We start from the raw sequence: 23,173 nt of genomic DNA, 5'->3' as shown, positions 1-23,173 counted from the left end.
CTAGAGGGAGATGATGACGATGACAATTATATGGATGACGACGATGATGAGTCCTCTGAGGACATGACCGATGCTGGCAGGTCTTGGCGCCCTAAGTCCAGTGGTTCGGATTTTGGTGATGGTGAACCAGTTCATCCGGATATGTTTGATCCTAACACTATTTTTAGGCCTCATTCCACCGAGTGGCTCCATGATAAAACAACTGCGGACTATGTAGCCGCAAAAATTCTCCAACCCCTCACTCAGGACGTACAGTTATGACTTCGGTCGGAGTGCCCCCGACCTTTTCTTCCTAATAGAGTGGCTGTGACTCCTGAGATAGACCCCAAATTGTGCACGTTCTTTGCTAAATATATCAAGGACCCGAAAAAGGGAATTGATAGATCATGGAAGGCGTGTCAGGATAAACTCCTAGACGTTGTAGGCCCTCCTACAAAAATTATTGAAATTATTCAACGCTCCAAAGAGTCTGGCCAGCCACTTTCCATTGATGACGTAGCGGGTTGGGCACAGAGGGCTATGTGCCTTTTGGGTAACGCCAACTGTGCCCTTTCTGCTGAGCGTCGCCGCTCTCTTCTTCTCAAAATTGACCTTAAACTCGGGGAGTTGCCCTCGTCGGAGGCAGGCTCTTTGGCTCAGGGTACCCTGTTTGGTGATCCTTTTGTAAAGGAAGTAGGCAAGTTTGTAGCTACCTTCTCTGCTCTAGATAAGGCGCAGGCCTCCATGAAAAAGATGTTCCCGAAGAAGGTTTTTGGTGGGGCCGGCAGAGGCAGGGGTCATTCTGACGGCCGCCAGTTTCAGCAAGGCTCCAATAAGGGTCAAGGCAGAAGAAACAACGGGTGGAACGACGGGAGACAAGGCTCCTTCTACCCATCCCGTGGAGGCAGAGGCCAGGGCAGAGGACGCTGAGGAAATCAATCCAACTCCAAAGGATTCAACGGTAAGCATTTCTTTCCTCTCTCCAGAGCGCCTGGGGGGCAGGATTGCTCTGTTCCTAGATGCCTGGTTAGATCTAACTTCAGATTCATGGGTTCTAGAGACTGTTCAGGGGTTTCACATAGAATTTTACGGTTCCCCCGTTCAGCTGTCTCGTCTTTTTTCCGCCACAGATCAAGCACTCATAGACTTAGAGATTCAAGATATGCTCCTAAAAGGCCCCATCATTCCTTCTTCTCTTCATCCAAGGGGTTTTCTCAGCAATATCTTTCTAGTCCAAAAGAATGACAAAGGGTTCAGACCGGTAATCAACCTCCGTTCCTTCAACGAATGGTTAGTTTACCGGCACTTCAAGATGGAAGGCATCCATCTTCTGAGAGACTTACTTCTTCAGAACGACTGGCTGGTACGTTTGGATCTCAAGGATGCTTATCTTTCGGTTCCAATCTACCCTCCACATTGCCGGTTCATTCAGTTTCTTTGGAAGGATCAGGTTTACGAGTTTCGCACTCTCCCCTTTGGACTTTCCTCAGCACCTTGGTGCTTTACCAAGCTCCATTGTGCGTAGTCGAACAACTCCGCACCATGGGGATCCGACTAATTATCTATCTGGACGATATTCCCATCAGGGATCTCCTCCTTCTACATCTACAGACCACCATCTTTCTTCTCCAGTTGCTAGGGTTCATTATCAATGCACAAAAATCGGACTTGGTCCCTCAGCAGGACATGACTTTCCTCGGCTTTCTTATCAAGACGAGGGTCGCAACGTTTCATCTCCCTTCTTAAAAGATTTCCAATATCAAGAAGGAGATTCGCAAAATCCTATGACGGGATCGAATTTCCCTCCGCCAATTGGCCAGGATTGTGGGCTTACTGTCGTCATCGATCCAGGCCATTTTTCCGGCACCCCTTCATTACAGGGCTCTCCAGAGACTAAAGGTGTTTCATCTCCGCAAAGGTCTCACTTATTCGTAACTCATCTCACTGTCCACGGAGGCCAAGTCGGAACTCCTCTGGTGGCCGAATCACATGGATGCATGGAATGGGAGGGCGATTTTCGGCTCCCGTCCAGATCTTGTGATCTTCGGATGCCAGTCGCCAAGGATGGGGAGCTCGTTGCGGACCCCTCTCGGTGTGGGGCAGATGGACGGAGGAGGAATTGCACCTCCACATCAACTCCTTGGAACTCCTAGCGGGTTCTTTTGCCATTCGATCGTTCACCTCGACCAAGGTCTCTTGTTGTGTTCTTCTCCGGATGGACAACACAACAGCGGTCAGGTATATCAATCGACTGGGAGGCACTCATTCCAAAGTCCTAGCAGATCTTGCCAAGGATTTTTGGAATTATTGCCTTCTACGTCAGATCTCTGTTATGGCGGAATATCTCCCCGGCGATCAGAACACGGTGGCGGACTGGCAATCCAGGAATTTTCGGGATGCAAGCGATTGGAGACTAGATCCGTCTGTGTTTCAAAAGATCTCGGATCTTTAGGGCCATCCTGTGGTGGACCTGTTTGCGTCCAGGTGGAATGCCCAGCTTCCCCGGTTCTTCAGCTGGAAGCCGGATCCGGGCGCAGAAGCGGTGGATGCTTTCCTGCAGGATTGGTCAGAGTTCCCAGCTTATGCATTTCTCCCGTTTCTTTTCATTCAGAAAGTAGCAGCCCAGGTCCGCAGACAACAGGCCTCTCTAATATTGATCACTCCGATCTGGAAGGCTCAGTGTTGGTTTCCGTCCCTTCTGGAACTATCATGGGACAAACCTCTTCGGTTGCCATCATTCAATCTCATTCTGACAGATCCCTTAGGTCATCCTCCTCCCCTGGTTCTCCAAGGCCATCTACATCTCATGGCCTGGAGGGTTTCAGGGGACGTTGGGCTAATGACACACTTTGGAGAGAGGCTGAACTCCTTATTCAGCGATCCTGGGCCCCTAGTACCACAAAACGATACCGATCAGCCTGGAACAGATGGGTTCGTTGGTGTGTGGCAAAACACCTGGATCCCGTGGGCTCCCCTGTTACTGACGTAGTTAACTTCCTTGCTGATCTTTTCCACAAAAATCTAGCTTACTGCACCATCAATTCTTTCAGGTCAGCAATTTCCGCTGGTCATTCACTGGTGGATTGATCTCCGGTTGGGGAACATCCTTGGGTTTGCAAGCTTCTTAAAGGTATTCGTCTCTCACGTCCCCCGGAGCCCCGTTATTCGGGACTTTGGGATGTTAATGTGGTTTTACGTCACCTTCTATCCTGGCAGGATAATGAATACCTTTCACGTAAGGAGCTATCGGCTAAATTAGCTATTCTGCTCTGTCTCATATCTTGTGAAAGAGCTTCCGATGTTCGAGCTCTGGATCTCTCCGCCAGAGTTATTACACCTGAGGGGGTTACCTTTACTGTTTCCAGGAGAACTAAATGTAATACCAGGTCAGTATCCTATCCAGCTTTTCCAGATTCTCCTAAACTGTGTGTTGTCCATTGCCTCAAAACTTATGAGAACATGACTCTGGAGGTCCGGCCTCCAGGTGAAAGACAATTGCTTATTGCTATCAAAAAACCTTTTAAAGCAGTTTCCTCTCCCACTATTGCTTGATGGGTCAGATGGATTATATCCAATGCTGGCATTAATATTACGTACTTTGGTGCTCACTCCACTAGAGGTGCAATGGCTTCCAAGGCTGTCCAGGTTGGAGGCAGATTGGAAGACATTATGAATGCGGCTTATTGATCTTCTCATTCAACTTTCAAAAAGATTTATTTTAAGCCTATCCATGAAGCTGCTACTCTGGTTGTGAGTAAGCTTTAAACATGCATAATCCTCGCCTCCGCTTCCTGACATAGAATGAGAAATTTCCTAGTTCACACAAAGGAAAGTTTCAATTCTATTAAGGACACTAGTCCTTTCTCCATGTTATGAAGCCGACAAGCGAATAAAGAGAACTAAGCACCCCAAATCTGGTCCGTGCATTGTATTCCTGGCGCATGCTGTGGCAAGCCGCAATTGCGCTGGAAAACTTTGGTTTGGAGTATTATTGGTCGCCTGGATCTACGCGACTATACACGAGACCCTCTCCTGAATGAAATTAATAGATTGGTCAGTGTCTCTGAAAGTGGATTCCAACCGGAGTTTTCTCTGGCGTTTGTATCCTCTGGGAGGAGGAAGACGTTTAACCCCTGGACACCGAGTGAACTGAACCGGAAGCAGTAGGAGCCCTCGAAAGCACCACGCCTGCAGTGGGACTGAGAGGCAGCGGGATCGAGACGAGCATCGCGGCACCGGAGGGAAAATTCACCGGAATCCGAGGAGGAGAGCTAAGCGGTAAAGTGGCGAGATGTTATATTTGTTGCGTACTCACAACAAACGTATTGTCCACATACTACATTCGCGTTACCAACATGTCGGCTGACAGCATGAGGGTTAGGGAGGCACGAGCAATCACCATGTTATCGGAAGAGCCCCTTACTGATACTACTAACACACATAATGCTTCAGACCCACAAGCAGGAGGACCAAACACGGATACAGTAAGTAGCAAAATCAAAATTCTGGAGAAAAAGTCCCGCCAGGAACAAAGCAAATGGTGGGAGGCTAAGTCCCTTCAAAAATATATTGAGGTAAACCGGATACCGAGGGGACTAAGGATTTTAACATCACCCACTTATGAAAACCCCAATCCGATTTTAATGCGTGAGTGGGCGGATATCAACTTGGAGGCTTCAAGGCGCCAAGTATTGTTATTGATAAAATATGCGGAGATTGATCGAACCAAGCTCCTTGATGAAATAGCTGCACTATATGAAGAATTAGAGTCCCTAGGCACAGAGGATGAAAGAACTAAGCTCCTGGCTGAGATGACTGCCCGGCTGAAAAAGAAGAAGAAAAGATTATTACAAGAAAAACGTACAAATTTGCCAGAGACAGACAAGATTATGATCTGGGGCAGATATTTACCTTTTCAAGAAAATATGAAGGCATACGCTAAGCTACCGGTGGGGCCACTGGAAATATACGAACAAAACCACGGGGCAGAATACATTAAAAACAGGGGCATCCCAATACTGAGGAATCTGGGGCTTCTGACATGAGCTCGGGGCCAGGGAGTGATACTGATTTTGAAATGAGACAAACCAGGGCGGGCAAGGCTGGTGAAAAACCATCTCCAGGTGAAGAGATCAGTTTTTTATGCGAGGAACGCCTCCAATCCCTAAGACCGGGAATGCGAAAATATTACGGAGAAAATGGAAAAACTATGTCTGCAGGAGGAGGAGGAGGGCGAGGTCAAGGACAGGATCAGGCAAGCAATGGTCAGCCGAAGAGGAGAGGCAGGGGTCAATGGCACAAAAAGAAGTAAGCAGCCAAGTACAACAAACAATCATTAATATTACCCCTATGACCATAACTACTAAAGAGGAAAACATCCTGAGGTTGGGGCTATCATTCACTCCAAAAACAAATTTTAACTATGCTGCCACTCGCACTGACTTTTACAAAGCTACCCACAAACTAAAACTGAAAAAATATCACGAAATGAAAGCAAATGAAACGGAGGTTGTGTCCAATACTGCACAGTCAAATCCCTCTTTAACCCAGAAATTAAATACATTATGGACCAATGAGGGTAATGACACCATGAATTTGAATATGGATATCAGTGACATTAGCATATCTGAAGGAGTGCTATGTCCTCCTATGATACCGACAACGATAGTGAATGCGAAGCCACTCACTCCTTTCAAAGCTCCGTCAACTTTTTGCCCAATTATGCCACGGGACTCCATTGATGTGTTTCATGAGAATATTGTAAGTGACCTAAAGGAGCTATATATAAAGATCAGCAAGGCGAAATACAGATATGATCAACAAACATTTGATTATGAATCTTTGGTTAAAAAGTTTAAAGAAAACAACAATATAATTATCCGCCCCAGTGATAAAGGCGGTAATATTGTGCTTCAGACCAAGATTGAATATGACAGAGAGGCATTCCATCAGCTGAACAACAGAGAACATTATGAAAGACTAAAGGGGGATGAAGTAAAAAGTGTGCAACATTAATATATCATAAGCTTTTGTTGAAATAGAAATCGGCAAAATTACTAACTGAACCGGAATATAAATATCTGAAAACGGACTTTCCAATAATATCATCTATGTACTTTATCCCAAAAGTTCATAAGGACAGAAACAACCCCCCTGGCAGACCTATCATCTCAGCCAGGGGAAGTCTACTGGAAAGAACGTCCATATACTTTTGATTACTTTCTCCAAAGCCATGTGAAAGGACTGAACTCCTACGTTAAGGACACAGGGGATTTCTTGTCCAAACTCGCTAACATACAGGTACGAGAGGGGGATTGGCTAATAGCCCTCGACGTTACTTCTCTCTACACAAGTATTCGCCATACAGATGGCATTGTAGCAATACAATATTATTTAGAGAGAAGGGAACCTGAATTTTATGAACACAACAGAATGTTGATTCAAATGCTCCAATTCTGCCTGGAACACAATGTTTTCATGTTCAGTAATTTACTGTACAGGCAACTGCAGGGAGTGGCTATGGGGGCCAGTTTCTCTCCAAGCTTCGCATGTTTGCACATGGGAGCCTGGGAGGAACTGGTCCTCCATACTCATTTTCAGCAGGAAATGAGGAATCATGTCATAGTTGGCATAGATCCATTGATGATCTATTTGTGGTGTGGAGGGGGAGCAAGGAGGAGGCGTTGGGGTTCATAGATCGTCTTAACGATAACAATCTCAACATACACTTTACAGGGGAGCTAAGTCAGCAACAGGTCCACTTTTTGGACACCTTAGTGTATATACAAAATAACAAGCTGGAAACGAAGTTGTACCGCAAGCAAACAGCTGGCAACACAACACTCCATGCAGAAAGTGCACACCCCCGCCACCTGATTATGAGTATACCATATGGCGAAATGCTGCGACTCCGCAGACTGTGCAGTACCGAGAGTGATTTAATGGAAGCACAGAATGCCAGCTCCGCTAGATTCCGGGAGCGAGGCTACTCACAGAAAGTCATTGATGAAGTAATTCATAAAACAAGAAATCTAGATCGCCAAGACCTGCTAGTAAAACATAGCCCTCCCACTAGCACAGCAACTAGTGTAGCAGTCACAGGATCCGCATTCAATCCCCAATCAGGAACCTTCAGAATTATCACGGGCTTCTCATCTCAGCACCGGGAGGTGAGAAGGATTATTACCAAAAGTTGGCCTATAGTACTGAAGAACAGCATAATAGGGCATAAACTGCCTAAACGGGCCTCAATAACATATAGCAGGCGCCCAGTATGAGGGACAGATTGGTGGAGACGGGACTTGAAGTACTAACGAAAACAGCATGGTATCACACTAGAGGAGGCTTCCACAAGTGTAAGACATGCAAGGCCTGCACACATGGGATTAATCGCACGAGTTATCAAGACGGGTTCGGTCACAGGGAGCACAAAATTACTAAAACCCTAACATGCAAAACTGAGTTTGCTATATATATTTTAGACTGTTCCTGCCCACTACAATATGTGGGCAGTACTAAGCTCCGTGTTCATAAGAGAATCCTGCAGTATTTGAGGGCTATAACATCACAGGATAATACTTATCCTGTGGCGCGTCATTTCAGGACCCACCACAACAGTAACAATAAAGACCTCAAGTACTATGTGGTGGATTCCATTTTACCTAGCAGTAGAGGAGGCGACAGAGAGGCCAACCTCAGAAAGCTTGAGACAAGATATATCTTACAGCTCAACAGTAAACAGCCCAATGGGTTAAATGTGACAGAAGATCTCTATACTTGTCTGCATTAGATAGACTAGGATACCAGATATACTATAGTGATGTGATCTAATAACTTCAAGATTAGGACCCGAGTGTCAGTTTAACATGGAGAATGATATAATATTGATCAAAAAGAGGGTTTTATCTTATTTATTTATTAATATATGATATTGATTACCAATTATTGTAAGATGTGTTTTTTTATTATAAATGAGAATATATTTGGTCTTTATTATTGGTTAGCAACGGATGACACCTAATTTAAAAATGGTTCCGGTCAAACATTTATGGAATTAACAGGAATTTTGTTCTGTTTCTTCAACAGTATCTAAAATATGCAGGAAGGAAAAAATGAAACTCAGATGTTTACGAGGTGAATCCTCTAAAGTATAAATCAATCAGACTTACCAATCAATATTGTGAGCAAGGACTTTGGACTTATGAGACATAAGGGCTATCTGTACTTTATAAGAACTAGAAATTGAATGAAGCCTACTGCTTTGTACAACCGTAATATTTTGATTTATTTAGGGATGATATCTTTGCCCCCCCTACTTTATGAATAACAACTAACTAAGGGGGTACATTTTCCAGATTTCTTCATGTTATAGCACCCACACATGGAATGTTACTATTATTGTGAAGATGTTTTTAACTGGGGGCATACAAAATTATGTCTGCTAAACATAGCAATTATTGATCCTGTGAAGGTAATGCAGACATGTGATGTTCTTCTTCTCTATTATACTGACTGGGCTCAGTCAAGTGTTTTGGAAATGTGGTTTTAAAGGAGTATATATGTGGTTATTTTATGCACAATGCACTTTTCATCACGGTATTGCATAATATAAGTATACATATGTAGTATGTGCTGGAGGCTCTGTACAATTTAGGTAAAAGGATTGTTATGGAGATATAATGAGCAGTTAAACCAACATGAAAGCAAAGGCATACATATGGAGTCATTATATATTATGTAAGCATTTTTGAAGGTATTTGTTATTATGGCTTTTAAAATGACAGGCATTTTAATCAATGTACATCATGCTTTACTTTAAACTAATGTATTTAACTTAAGATTGAAATGTATTTTACCGAAGGATTTCAAATGAAATGTATTAGACATTGAAACAATACTGGGTCTGCTTTCTAGCTCTGTTTGAAAGAGTCCAATCATAGCACAGCACTTGCACTTTAAATAATTCACTCTCACTAATGTTTGCTGTCATGTGAGCAAGGCACCTGTGTGTCGAAACGTTATGAAGCCGACAAGCGAATAAAGAGAACTAAGCACCGCAAATCTGGTCCGTGCATTGTATTCCTGGCGCATGCTGTGGCAAGCCGCAATCGCGCTGGAAAACTTTGGTTTGAATATATACACATACATATATATAAATGCATATATATGATATGTGATGATGAACCGGTTCATCCGGATATGTTTGATCCTAACACTATTTTTAGGCCTCATTCCACCGAGTGGCTCCCTGATAAAACAACTGCGGACTATGGAGCCGCAAAAATTCGCCAACCCCTCTCTCAGGACGTACAGTTACGACTTCGGTCGGAGTGCCCCCGACCTTTTCTTCCTAATAGAGTGGCTGTGACTCCTGAGATAGACTCCAAATTGTGCACGTTCTTTGCTAAATATATCAAGGACCCGAAAAAGGGAATTGATAGATCATGGAAGGCGTGTCAGGATAAACTCCTAGACGTTCTAGGCCGTCTTACAAAAATTATTGAAATTGCTCAACGCTCCAAAGAGTCTGGCCAGCCACTTTCCATTGATGACGTAGCGGGTTGGGCACAGAGGGCTATGTGCCTTTTGGGTAACGCCAACTGTGCCCTTTCTGCTGAGCGTCGCCGCTCTCTTCTTCTCAAAATTGACCTTAAACTTGGGGAGTTGCCCTCGTCGGAGGCAGGCTCTTTGGCTCAGGGTACCCTGTTTGGTGATCCTTTTGTAAAGGAACTAGGCAAGTTTGTATCTACCTTCACTGCTCTAGATAAGGTGCAGGCCTCCATGAAAAAGATGTTCCCGAAGAAGGTTTTTGGTGAGGTCGGCAGAGGCAGGGGTCGCTCTGACGGCCGCCAGTTTCAGCAAGGCTCCAATAAGGGTCAAGGCAGAAGAAACAACGGGTGGAACGACGGGAGACAAGGATCCTTCTACCCATCCCGTGGAGGCAGCGGGCAGGGCAGAGGATGCTGAGGAAATCAATCCAACTCCAAAGGATTCAACGGTAAGCATTTGTTTCCTCTCTCCCGAGCGCCTGGAGGGCAGGATTGCTCTGTTCCTAGATGCCTGGTTAGATCTAACTTCAGATTCATGGGTTCTAGAGACGGTTCAGGGGTTTCACATAGAATTTTACGGTTCCCCCGTTCAGCTCTCTCGTCTTCGTCCCTTGGTTTTTTCCGCCAAAGATCAAGCACTCATAGACTTAGAGATTCAAGATATGCTCCTAAAAGGCCCCATCATTCCTTCTTCTCTTCATCCAAGGGGTTTTCTCAGTAATATCTTTCTAGTCCAAAAGAATGACAATGGGTTCAGACCCGTAATCAACCTCCGTTCCTTCAACGAATGGTTAGTTTACCGGCACTTCAAGATGGAAGGCATCTATCTTCTGAGAGACTTACTTCTTCAGAACGACTGGCTGGTACGTTTGGATCTCAAGGATGCTTATCTTTCGGTTCCAATCTACCCTCCACATTGCCGGTTCCTTCAGTTTCTTTGGAAGGATTGCGTTTACGAGTTTCGCACTCTCCCCTTTGGACTTTCCTCAGCACCTTGGTGCTTTACCAAGCTCCTTCGTCCGGTAGTCGAACAACTCCGCACCATGGGGATCCGACTAATTATCTATCTGGACGATATTCTCATCATGAATCAATCCAGGGATCTCCTCCTTCTACATCTACAGACCACCATCTCTCTTCTCCAGTTGCTAGGGTTCATTATCAATGCACAAAAATCGGACTTGGTCCCTCAGCAGGACATGACTTTCCTCGGCTTTCTTATCAAGACGAGGGTCGCAACGTTTCATCTCCCTTCTCAAAAGATTTCCAATATCAAGAAGGAGATTCGCAAAATCCTATGACGGGATCGAATTTCCCTCCGCCAATTGGCCAGGATTGTGGGCTTACTGTCATCATCGATCCAGGCCACTTTTCTGGCACCCCTTCATTACAGGGCTCTCCAGAGACTAAAGGCGTTTCATCTCCGCAATGGTCTCACTTATTCGGAACTCATCTCACTGTCCACGGAGGCCAAGTCGGAACCCCTCTCGTGGCCGAATCACATGGATGCATGGAACAGGAGGGCGATTTTTGGCTCCCGTCCAGATCTTGTGATCGAATCGGATGCCAGTCGCCAAGGATGGGGAGCTCGTTGCGGACCCCTCTCGGTGTTGGGCAGATGGACGGAGGAGGAATTGCACCTCCACATCAACTGCTTGGAACTCCTAGCGGGTTCTTTTGCCATCCGATCGTTCACCTCGACCAAGGTCTCTTGTTGTGTTCTTCTCCGGATGGACAATACAACAGCGGTCAGGTATATCAATCGACTGGGAGGCACTCATTCCAAAGTCCTAGCGGATCTTGCCAAGGAATTTTGGAATTATTGCCTTCTACGTCAGATCTCTGTTATGGCGGAATATCTCCCCGGTGATCAGAACACGGTGGCGGACTGGCAATCCAGGAATTTTCGCGATGCAAGCGATTGGAGACTAGATCCGTCTGTGTTTCAAAAGATCTCGGATCTTTAGGGCCATCCTGTGGTGGACCTGTTTGCGTCCAAGTGGAATGCCCAGCTTCCCCGGTTCTTCAGCTGGAAACCGGATCTGGGTGCAGAAGCGGTGGATGCTTTCCTGCAGGATTGGTCAGAGTTCCCAACTTATGCATTTCCCCCGTTTCTTTTCATTCAGAAAGTAGCAGCCCAGGTCCGCAGACAACAGGCCTCTCTAATATTGATCACTCCGATCTGGAAGGCTCAGTGTTGGTTTCCGTCCCTTCTGGAACTATCATGGGACAAACCTCTTCAGTTGCCATCATTCAATCTCATTCTGACAGATCCCTTAGGTCATCCTCCTCCCCTAGTTCTCCAAGGCCATCTACATCTCATGGCCTGGAGGATTTCATGGGACGTAGGGCTAACGACACACTTTCGAGAGAGGCTGAACTCCTCATTCAGCGATCCTGGGCCCCTAGTACCACCAAACGATACCGATCAGCCTGGAACAGATGGGTTCATTGGTGTGTGGCAAAACACCTGGATCCCGTGGGCTCCCCTGTTACTGACGTAGTTAACTTCCTTGCTGATCTTTTCCACAAAAATCTAGCTTACTGCACCATCAATTCTTTCAGGTCAGCAATTTCCGCTGGTCATTCACTGCTGGATGGATCACCGGTTGGGGAACATCCTTGGGTTTGCAAGCTTCTTAAAGGTATTCGTCTCTCACGTCCCCCGGAGCCCCGTTATTCGGGACTTTGGGATGTTAATGTGGTTTTACGTCACCTTCTATCCTGGCAGGATAATGAATACCTTTCACGTAAGGAGCTATCGGCTAAATTAGCTATTTTGCTCTGTCTCATATCTTGTGAAAGAGCTTCCGATGTTCGAGCTCTGGATCTCTCCGCCAGAGTTATTACACCTGAGGGGGTTACCTTTACTGTTTCCAGGAGAACTAAGTGTAATACCAGGTCAGTATCCTATCCAGCTTTTCCAGATTCTCCTAAACTGTGTGTTGTCCATTGCCTCAAAACTTATGAGAACATGACTCTGGAGGTCCGGCCTCCAGGTGAAAGACAATTGCTTATTGCTATCAAAAAACCTTTTAAAGCAGTTTCCTCTCCCACTATTGCTTGATGGGTCAGATGGATTATATCCAAGGCTGGCATTAATATTACGTACTTTGGTGCTCACTCCACTAGAGGTGCAATGGCTTCCAAGGCTGTCCAGGTTGGAGGCAGATTGGAAGACATTATGAATGCGGTGGATTGATCTTCTCATTCAACTTTCAAAAAGATTTATTTTAAGCCTATCCATGAAGCTGCTACTCTGGTTGTGAGTAAGCTTTAAACATGCATAATCCTCGCCTCCGCTTCCTGACATAGAATGAGAAATTTCCTAGTTCACACAAAGGAAAGTTTCAATTCTATTAAGGATGCTATTTCTTTCTCCATGTTATGAAGCCGACAAGCGAATAAAGAGAACTAAGCACCACAAATCTGGTCAATGCATTGTATTCCTGTCGCATGCTGTATCAAGCCGCAATCGCGCTGGAAAACTTTGGTTTGGAGTATTATTGGTCGCCTGGATCTACGCGACTATACACGAGACCCTCTCCTGAATTAAATTAATAGATTGGTCAGCGTCGCTGAAAGTGGATTCCAACCGGAGTTTTCTCTGGCGTTTGTATCCTCTGGGAGGAGGAAGACGTTTGACCCCTGGACACCGAGTGAACTGAACCGGAAGCAGTAGGAGCCCTCGAGAGCACCACGCCTGCAGTGGGACTGAGAGGCAGCAGGATCGAGACGAGCATCGCGGCACCGGAGGGAATATTCACCGGAATCCGAGGCGGAGAGCTAAGCGGTAAAGTGGCGAGACGTTATATTTGTTGCTTACTCACAACAAACGTATTGTCCACATACTACATTCACGTTACCAACATGTCGGCTGACAGCGTGAGGGTTAGGGAGGCACGAGCAATCACCATGTTCTCGGAAGAACCCCTTACTGATACTACTAACACACATAATGCTTCAGACCCACAAGCAGGAGGACCAAATACGGATACATTAAGTAGCAAAATCAAAATTCTGGAGAAAAAGTCCCGCCAGGAACAAAGCAAATGGTGGGAGGCTAAGTCCCTTCAAAAATATATTGAGGTAAACCGGATACCGAGGGGACTAAGGATTTTAACATCACCCACTTATGAAAACCCCAATCCGGATTTAATGCGTGAGTGGGCGGATATCAACTTGGAGGCTTCAAAGCGCCAAGTATTGTTATTGATAAAATATGCCGAGATTGATCGAACCAAGCTCCTTGATGAAATAGCTGCACTATATGAAGAATTAGAGTCCCTAGGCACAGAGGATGAAAGAACTAAGCTCCTGGCTGAGATGACTGCCCGGCTGAAAAAGGAAGAAGAAAAGATTATTACAAGAAAAACGTAAAAATTGGCCAGAGACAGACAAGATTACGATCTGGGGCAGATATTTACCTTTTCAAGAAAATATGATGGCATACGCAAAGCTACCGGCGGGGCCACTGGAAATATACAAACAAAACCACGGGGCAGAATACATTATAAACAGGGGCATCCCAATACTGAGGAATCTGGGGCTTCTGACTTGAGCTCGGGGCCAGGGAGTGATACTGATTTTGAAATGAGACAAACCAGGGCGGGCAAGGCTGGTAAAAAACCATCTCCAGGTGAAGAGATCAATTTTTTTCATGCGAGGAACGCCTCCAATACCTAAGACCGGGGACGCAAAAATATTACGGAGAAAATGGAAAAACTAAGTCCGCAGAAGGAGGAGGAGGGCGAGGTCAAGGACAGGATCAGGCAAGCAATGGTCAGCCGAAGTGGAGAGGCAGGGGTCAATGGCACAAAAAGAAGTAAGCAGCCATGTACAACAAACAATCATTAATCTTACCCCTATGACCCTAACTACTAAAGAGGAAAACATCCTGAGGTTGGGGCTATCATTCGCTCCAAAAACAAATTTGAACTATGCTGCCACTCGCACTGACTTTTACAAAGCTACCCGCAAACTAAAACTGAAAAAATATCACGAAATGAAAACAAATGAAAAGGAGGTTGTGTCCAATACTGCACAGTCAAATCCCTCTTTAACCCAGGAATTAAATACACTATGGACCAATGAGGGAAATGACACCATGAATTTGAATATGGATATCAGTGACATTAGCATATCTGAAGGAGTGCTATGTCCTCCTATGATACCGACAACGATAGTGAATGCGAAGCCACTCACTCCTTTCAAAGCTCCGTCAACTTTTTGCCCAATTATGCCACGGGACTCCATTGATGTGTTTCATGAGAATATTGTAAGTGACCTAAAGGAGCTATATATAAAGATCAGCAAGGCGAAATACAGATATGATCAACAAACATTTGATTATGAATCTTTGGTTAAAAAGTTCAAAGAAAACAACAATATAATTATCCGCCCCAGTGATAAAGGCGGTAATATTGTGCTTCAGACCAAGATTGAATATGACAGAGAGGCATTCCATCAGCTGAACAACAGAGAACATTATGAAAGACTAAAGGGGGATGAAGTAAAAAGTATGCAACATGAATATCATAAACTTTTGTTGAAATAGAAATCGGCAAAATTACTCGCTGAACCGGAATATAAATATCTGAAAACGGACTTTCCAATAATACCATCTATGTACTTTATCCCAAAAGTTCATAAGGACAGAAACAACCCCCCTGGCAGACCTATCATCTCGGCCAGGGGAAGTCTACTGGAAAGAACGTCCATATACATTGATTACTTTCTCCAAAGCCATGTGAAAGGACTGGACTCCTACGTTAAGGACACGGGGGATTTCTTGTCCAAACTCGCTAACATACAGGTACGAGAGGGGGATTGGCTAATAGCCCTCGACGTTACTTCTTTCTACATAAGTATTCGCCATACAGATGGCATTGTAGCAATACAATATTATTTAGAGAGAAGGGAACCTGAATTTTATGAACACAACAGAATGTTGATTCAAATGCTCCAATTCTGCCTTGAACACAATGTTTTCATGTTCAGTAATTTACTGTACAGGCAACTGCAGGGAGTGGCTATGGGGGCCAGTTTCTCTCCAAGCTTCGCATGTTTGCACATGGGAGCCTGGGAGGAACTGGTCCTCCATACTCATTTTCAGCAGGAAATGAGAAATCATGTCATCAGTTGGCATAGATTCATTGATGATCTATTTGTGGTGTGGAGGGGGAGCAAGGAGGAGGCGTTGGGGTTCATAGATCGTCTTAACGATAACAATCTCAACATACACTTTACAGGTGAGCTAAGTCAGCAACAGGTCCCCTTTTTGGACACCTTAGTGTATATACAAAATAACAAGCTGGAAACGAAGTTGTACCGCAAGCAAACAGCTGGCAACACAACACTCCATGCTGATAGTGCACACCCCCGCCACCTGATCATGGGCCTTATTTATGAAGGCCTTGCGCCGCCGGTGCATCACTTTTTCCCATGTTAAAAGTGACGCACCGGCGGCGCAAGGCCTTCATAAATAAGGCCCCATGAGTATACCATACGGCGAAATGCTGCGACTCCGCAGACTGTGCAGTACTGAGAGTGATTTAATGGAAGCACAGAATGCCAGCTCCGCTAGATTCCGGGAGCGAGGCTACTCACAGAAAGTCATTGATGAAGCAATTCATAAAACAAGAAATCTAGATCGCCAAGACCTGCTAGTAAAACATAGCCCTCCCACTAGCACAGCAACTAGTGTAGCAGTCACAGGATCCGCACTCAATCCCCAATCAGGAACCTTCAGAATTATCACGGGCTTCTCATCTCAGCACTGGGAGGTGAGAAGGATTATTAACAAAAGTTGGCCCATAGTACTGAAGGACAGCATAATAGGGCATAAACTGCCTAAACGGGCCTCAATAACATATAGCAGGGCGCCCAGTATGAGGGACAGATTGGTGGAGACGGGATTTGAAGTACTAACGAAAACAGCATGGTATCACACTAGAGGAGGCTTCCACAAGTGTAAGACATGCAAGGCCTGCACACAAGGGATTAATCGCACGAGTTATCAAGACGGGTTCGGTCACAGAGAGCACAAAATTACTAAAACCCAAACATGCAAAACTGAGTTTGCTATATATATTTTAGACTGTTCCTGCCCACTACAATATGTGGGCAGTACCAAGCTCCGTGTTCATAAGAGAATCCTGCCGCATTTGAGGGCTATAACATCACAGGATAATACTTATCCTGTGGCGCGTCATTTCAGGACCCACCACAACAGTAACAATAAAGACCTCAAGTACTATGTGGTGGATTCCATTTTACCTAGCAGTAGAGGAGGCGACAGAGAGGCCAACCTCAGAAAGCTTGAGACAAGATATATCTTACAGCTCAACAGTAAACAGCCCAATGGGTTAAATGTGACAGAAGATCTCTATACTTGTCTGCATTAGATAGACTAGGATACCAGATATACTATAGTGATGTGATCTAATAACTTCTAGATTAGGACCCGAGTGTCAGTTTAACATAGAGAATGATATATTATTGATCAAAAAGAGGGTTTTTATCTTATTTATTTATTAATATATGATATTGATTACCAATTATTGTAAGATGTGTTTTTTTATTATAAATGAGAATATATTTGGTCTTTATTATTGGTTAGCAACGGATGACACCTAATTTAAAAATGGTTCCGGTCAAACATTTATGGAATTAACAGGAATTTTGTTCTGTTTGTTCAACAGTATCTAAAATATGCAGGAAAGAAAAAATGAAACTCAGATGTTTACGAGGTGGATCCTCTAAAGTATAAATCAGTCAGACTTACCAATCAATATTGTGAGCAAGGACTTTGGACTTATGAGACATAAGGGCTATCTGTACTTTATAAGAACTAGAAATTGAATGAAGCCTACTGCTTTGTACAACCGTAATATTTTGATTTATTTAGGGATGATATCTTTGCCCCCCTACTTTATGAATAACAACTAACTAAGGGGGTACATTTTCCAGATTTTTTTCATGTTATAGCACCCACACATGGAATGTTACTATTATTGTGAAGATTTTTTAACTGGGGGCATACAAAATTATGTCTGCTAAACATAGCAATTATTGATCCTGTGAAGGTAATGCAGACATGTGATGTTCTTCTTCTCTATTATACTGACTGGGCTCAGTCAAGTGTTTTAGAAATGTGGTTTTAAAGGAGTATATATGTGGTTATTTTATGCACAATGCACTTTTCATCATGGTATTGCACTAATATAAGTATACATATGTAGTATGTGCTGGAGGCTCTGTACAATTTAGGTAAAAGGATTGTTATGGAGATATAATGAGCAGTTAAACCAACATGAAAGCAAAGACATACATATGGAGTCATTACATATTATGTAAGCATTTTTGAAGGTATTTGCTATTATGGCTTTTAAAATGACAGGCATTTTAACCAATGTACATCATGCTTTACTTTAAACTAATGTATTTAACTTACGATTGAAATGTATTTTACCGAAGGATTTCAGATGAAATGTATTAGACATTGAAACAATACTGGGTCTGCTTTCTAGCTCTGTTCGAAAGAGTCCAATCATAGCACAGCACTTGCACTTTAAATAATTCACTCTCACTAATGTTTGCTGTCATGTGAGCAAGGCACCTGTGTGCCGAAACGTTATGAAGCCGACAAGCGAATAAAGAGAACTAAGCACTGCAAATCTGGTCCGTGCATTGTATTCCTGGCGCGTGCTGTGGCAAGCCGCAATCGCGCTGGAAAACTTTGGTTTGGAATATATACACATACATATATATAAATGCATATATATGCATATATATATGTGTGTAAATGTGTGCGTGTAGATAGACCGAGGCACAAGAAAGCAGAAAAACAAACGTGAAGAACACAAAAAGGGGGCAGGTTAGATACACCCTGACCCCCTAGGCCTACCCAGGTGGTCCCATAAGGACAAAAAATGCCCACATTTTTTTTTACAAAAACCTGGTCTTTTTTTTTTTAATTACCCCCCTTTGGGACCAAATCACGGCGGCATAGTGATAAAGAAGTGTGGGGGGTCCACAATCCCCCGCACACTGCCCCGGGGACCGCCGCCCCCGGGGCAAAGCAACGCAGCCCCTTGGCGCATACTGGAGGCTCCTGGTGGGCTACGTGGCCCCCAGGTACCCCCAGTATGCAAGGGGAATTAGTTCTTATTCTGCAAACAAGCCAGGGGTTGCGCTGCAGAGAGGTGTAAAAAAGGGTGTGGCCTCATTACACCTCTCTGCAATGCAGCCCCCTGGCGCATACTGCAGGTTCCAGGTGGGCTAGTTGGCCCCCAGGGACCCGCAGTATGCAAGGGGAATTAGTTCCCCCTCTGCAAAAACGCCCGGGGCTGCGTTGCAGAGAGGTGTAAAAAAGGGTGTGGCCACATTACACCTCTCTGTAATGCAGCTCCCTGGCTTATACTGGAGGCTCCTGGTGGGCTAGTTGCCTCCCAGGGACCTCCAGTTTGCAAGGGGAATTAGTTCCTCCTCTGCAAACACGCCAGGGGTTGCGCTGCACAACGTTGTAAAAAGGGGGCGTGCCCTCTGAACACCTGCCTGCAAAAATGTAGTAAATCAGTATAAGAAAAATAACAATTGATACATTTAAAAATTAATTGTCATTTAAAAAACCTTCGAAATTCAATGAAAAAACCATAGGTTTCAGGCCTTATATAGTTAGGAATTAGCATTTAAAAAACCTTGCAAATTCCCTAAAAAAACATAGGTTTCAGGCCTTATATAGTTAGGAATTAGCATTTAAAAAACCTTGCAAATTCACTGAAAAAAAACATAGGTTTCAGGCCTTATATAGTTAGGAATTAGCATTTAAAAAACCTTTGAAATTCACTGAAAAAACCATAGGTTTCAGGCCTTATATAGTTAGGTATTAGCTTTTAAAAAACCTTTGAAATTCACACAAAAAACTATAAGTTTTAGGGGTGTTATAGTTAGCTAGACATTTCACTCATACAAAACCATTGAAATTGCTCCTATATAGTTAGTTGTACTAACTATATTTCGCGCACCCGCAATCCACTGCTGATGATGTTACATATTAGATCATTCATGACATGGTCAGTGACATCTCAAATGACATCACTGATGATCACGGGTGCGCGAAAGTTAGTACAACTAACTATATAGGAGCAATTTCAATGGTTTTGTATGAGTGAAATGTCCAGCTAACTATAACACCCCTAAAACTTATAGTTTTTTGAGTAAATTTCAAAGGTTTTTTTAAAAGCTAATTCCTAACTATATAAGGCTTGAAACCTATGGTTTTTTCCGTGAAAAAAAAAAAAATATATATATATAGATATATATGTATATATATATCTATATATATATATATCAATTAGCAGATCCTCAAACCACCTCCGGCCAGGAAAGCCGACGAAGCAGAAGAACAGACCAAAAATATTTGGCAAGATGTTCCGTTTTATTTCTTTAGCCAAGTTTGTCAAAGATGACGCGTTTCGGGCGTGAAAAGCCCTTGATCACATAACGGCCACAGCAAACAATTCTCTTTTTAAATGCTTAGTTTGTGTACTCCCCCCAACACCATGTGACTGCATCATGTGATCATCAACAGTGAGGAAATACTACTCTTAAAACGACATATACAACCAATTTTAAAAGACATTTGGAGGTACGTGAAATTGTTTATACCCCCACATTATACATATCAATTATTGCTGGATAAATACAGACATTTAATACACTATATATGTAAATATATAAATGTGGGGCAACAACATTTGCAATCCCTGGAATTACTGTATAAATACATAAAATAACTTAAGACATAAAAAACGACGAGACAAATGATTATAATGTATAAATCCCAATATAAATATTAATATAACCATACATAATATCAATGTCTCCTGTATAAATACAGTGTTAACTTCCTTGCCTCAGGCTATCTACAAACCAAAGAACCATTAACACAAATTAATTTACCAAGTCTAACAAATTTGTGTATTTGTCATATCAAGTGCAATTTTTAGCTAGACATTGATTTACTGTGCAAAGAACTGTGCAAAATATCTGTGCAAAATAGTTATTATAAAGTGCAAACCGTCTGATAAATAACATCTATTAATCATATATTCAACAACAATGAATCCTAATATCCAGGATAAAACATTGCTAAAAATATATAAATAGTGTTTTAAAACTTTATAATTTACGGTAAAATTGATAAAATATGCAGTACAAAAAAGAATCTAATTTGACTATTTACATAATTTATATTTTAACAACTATATAGAAAGAAATGTGTCAAAACAAAACTCATTAATGTGTATTCTCCATAACATTATTAATCATTTATCATGAAATTAGAGAACCTATGTTTCATGTGGAGAATTACACTCAATCCATCAGTACCAGCAATTCAGTAAACAGCATTACTTATTTCAATCAAAAAACATTTTATGTTAGAAAATCTCAAACTGACTAAGAATCTGTGTGCTAACAAAATTACAGAAAATTGTGCAAATCTTCAGTATTATTCAGCCCATTTGGCCACTTGCTATCAAACTCTAGTATCATTTTAGTTTCAAGTTGACGCAATTGTCGCTCATGGTTGCCTCCCCTACGAGGTTTGGGGATAGCCCCCACCACAAAATATTTTAGGCACGCCACATCGTTATTATGACATCTCTTAAAGTGGCGTGCAATTGGTAAGGCTCGGTCAGAATGAAGAATTGCCCGGAGATGCTGCAAAATCCTGACGTGCACCTGTAGCTTGGTATTCCCAATGTAGTTCAATCCACAGGTGCACGTCAGGACATACACAGCATACTCCGTTTTACAATCATAGCTCCCAGAGATTGCCACATTTTGTAGACTGAACGGGGTTCGAAAATGAGTGGTATTAATTCCAAACTTACAGCCTCTGCAACTGGAACATTTACGGAACCCTTTAGCAGGCATTAGCCACATATTATTAGAGATTGTTTCTGAGCTGCTTTTATCTAGTATCCTCCCCATGTTATTAGCTCTTCTAAAAGTTACAGTAGGGCTACTAGATAATCTAGATCCAAGTACATTAACAGTTAAGAGAATCGGCCAATTTTCCTTAACAATGGCTCAAATCTTCTTATCCTCATTGCTAAAGGATGTTATTAGTCTAGGGCAGTTCTTTTTACCCAACTCTTGTCTCGTGGCATTTTCTATTGCAGGGGTCACATTGATATGATCAAAAAGGCTTTCTCTAGATCTTAATTCTGCCTTCTTGATTGCCACTTGCAATAATCCATCAGAATACCCCCGTGCTCTTAGCCGTGCCATCATTTCATTGAGGCAACATTCAAAGTCTCTCTCAGCACTGCATATGCTCTTCAATCTTAAGATCTCTCCGTAAGGGATGCTGGCAATTAAATGCTAAGGGTGTAAACTTGTGGCATGGAGAGTGGCATTTCCAACCGTGGATTTCCTATGTAATGTAGTCTCAATCTTCTCGTTTTTAATATAGACTTTCACATCAAGAAATTCCGCACAGGTTTTATCAATGTGGGAAGTAAATTTAAGATTGAGATCATTTTGATTTATATATTTGTTTTTTCAAATAAAAATAAAAAATTAAGAAGATGAAAGTTTATTGTTTAATTATTAAAAATCATTACAATCATGGAAAAAAAAACAATTTCATGAAACAGGGACATCACACATTTTGAACAGATACATTACAGATGTAAAAATAATTTAAAGGTATCGTATCACACAAGAACCATGACATTTCATTGAACTTTATACAAAAATCATATTCCATTCATAACTTAGCTATATCAATTCATTTCATTATTAGTGATAATGTCTCTAAATAAAATAATACCTGCCCTATCAACGATGATAGCTTTCATAATCAAATATCAAAATGCTGTTACACTGTCCCTTCAAGCGAGCTATATTAGGCGCAAACACATAGCCGTATATGATAATAATAAATAGTAACTTAATCTATAAAGTGCATGCGTGCCTAATATCTATATTCAGCTGAGTCCTGTTAAAACACCCTGCCTACTCCTATACTGCGGACAAAACATCATCCTGGATCAGTTTAACTTGACAAAGTGCAATGTTAGATCAATGTTGTGCCCTAAACAGCATGGTATAATTGCTTGGCGGCATGTTCTCACTCCTATTTCCTTGAAAGTTGGCTTTCACAATGTGTCCCTCTCTTGCTGAAAACTTGGGCAAGTACATACAATATGAAGTAATGTTCATTTACTTAGCCACATAATCAACAATGTGGTGTTTGTCGGTTTTTCACCCCTCTTGGCATCACCAAGTATTTCAGATGTAAGCATGTCCAACACCACAGTCCCTGCCGAGCAATCAGGTACCACACTGCAGAAAGATGGTATAGTGATATATAAACACATGCAACACCATACTCCCTGTAAAGTAACTTAGAACAGCTGGCAGCCGCAAGAGTACCTACAAAATTATTTTAGGTGCAAGCATGTGCCACACCATAGCTCGTGCATAGTAACCGAGTGCAGGGTGCAGACACCCTGCCATTTCACATGTAAACACATGCAACACCACAATCCCTGTCCAGCAACGAAGGGTTGGTAGGAGAAAGATGACCACAGCAGTACCAGATGAAAGTAAGTACAATCTGTGCTTAGTAA

The sequence above is a fragment of the Lissotriton helveticus genome, chromosome 7 (assembly GCF_964261635.1).
Source record: "Lissotriton helveticus chromosome 7, aLisHel1.1, whole genome shotgun sequence".
Taxonomy (NCBI): domain Eukaryota; kingdom Metazoa; phylum Chordata; class Amphibia; order Caudata; family Salamandridae; genus Lissotriton; species Lissotriton helveticus.
Note: the sequence above shows the minus strand (reverse complement) of the source record.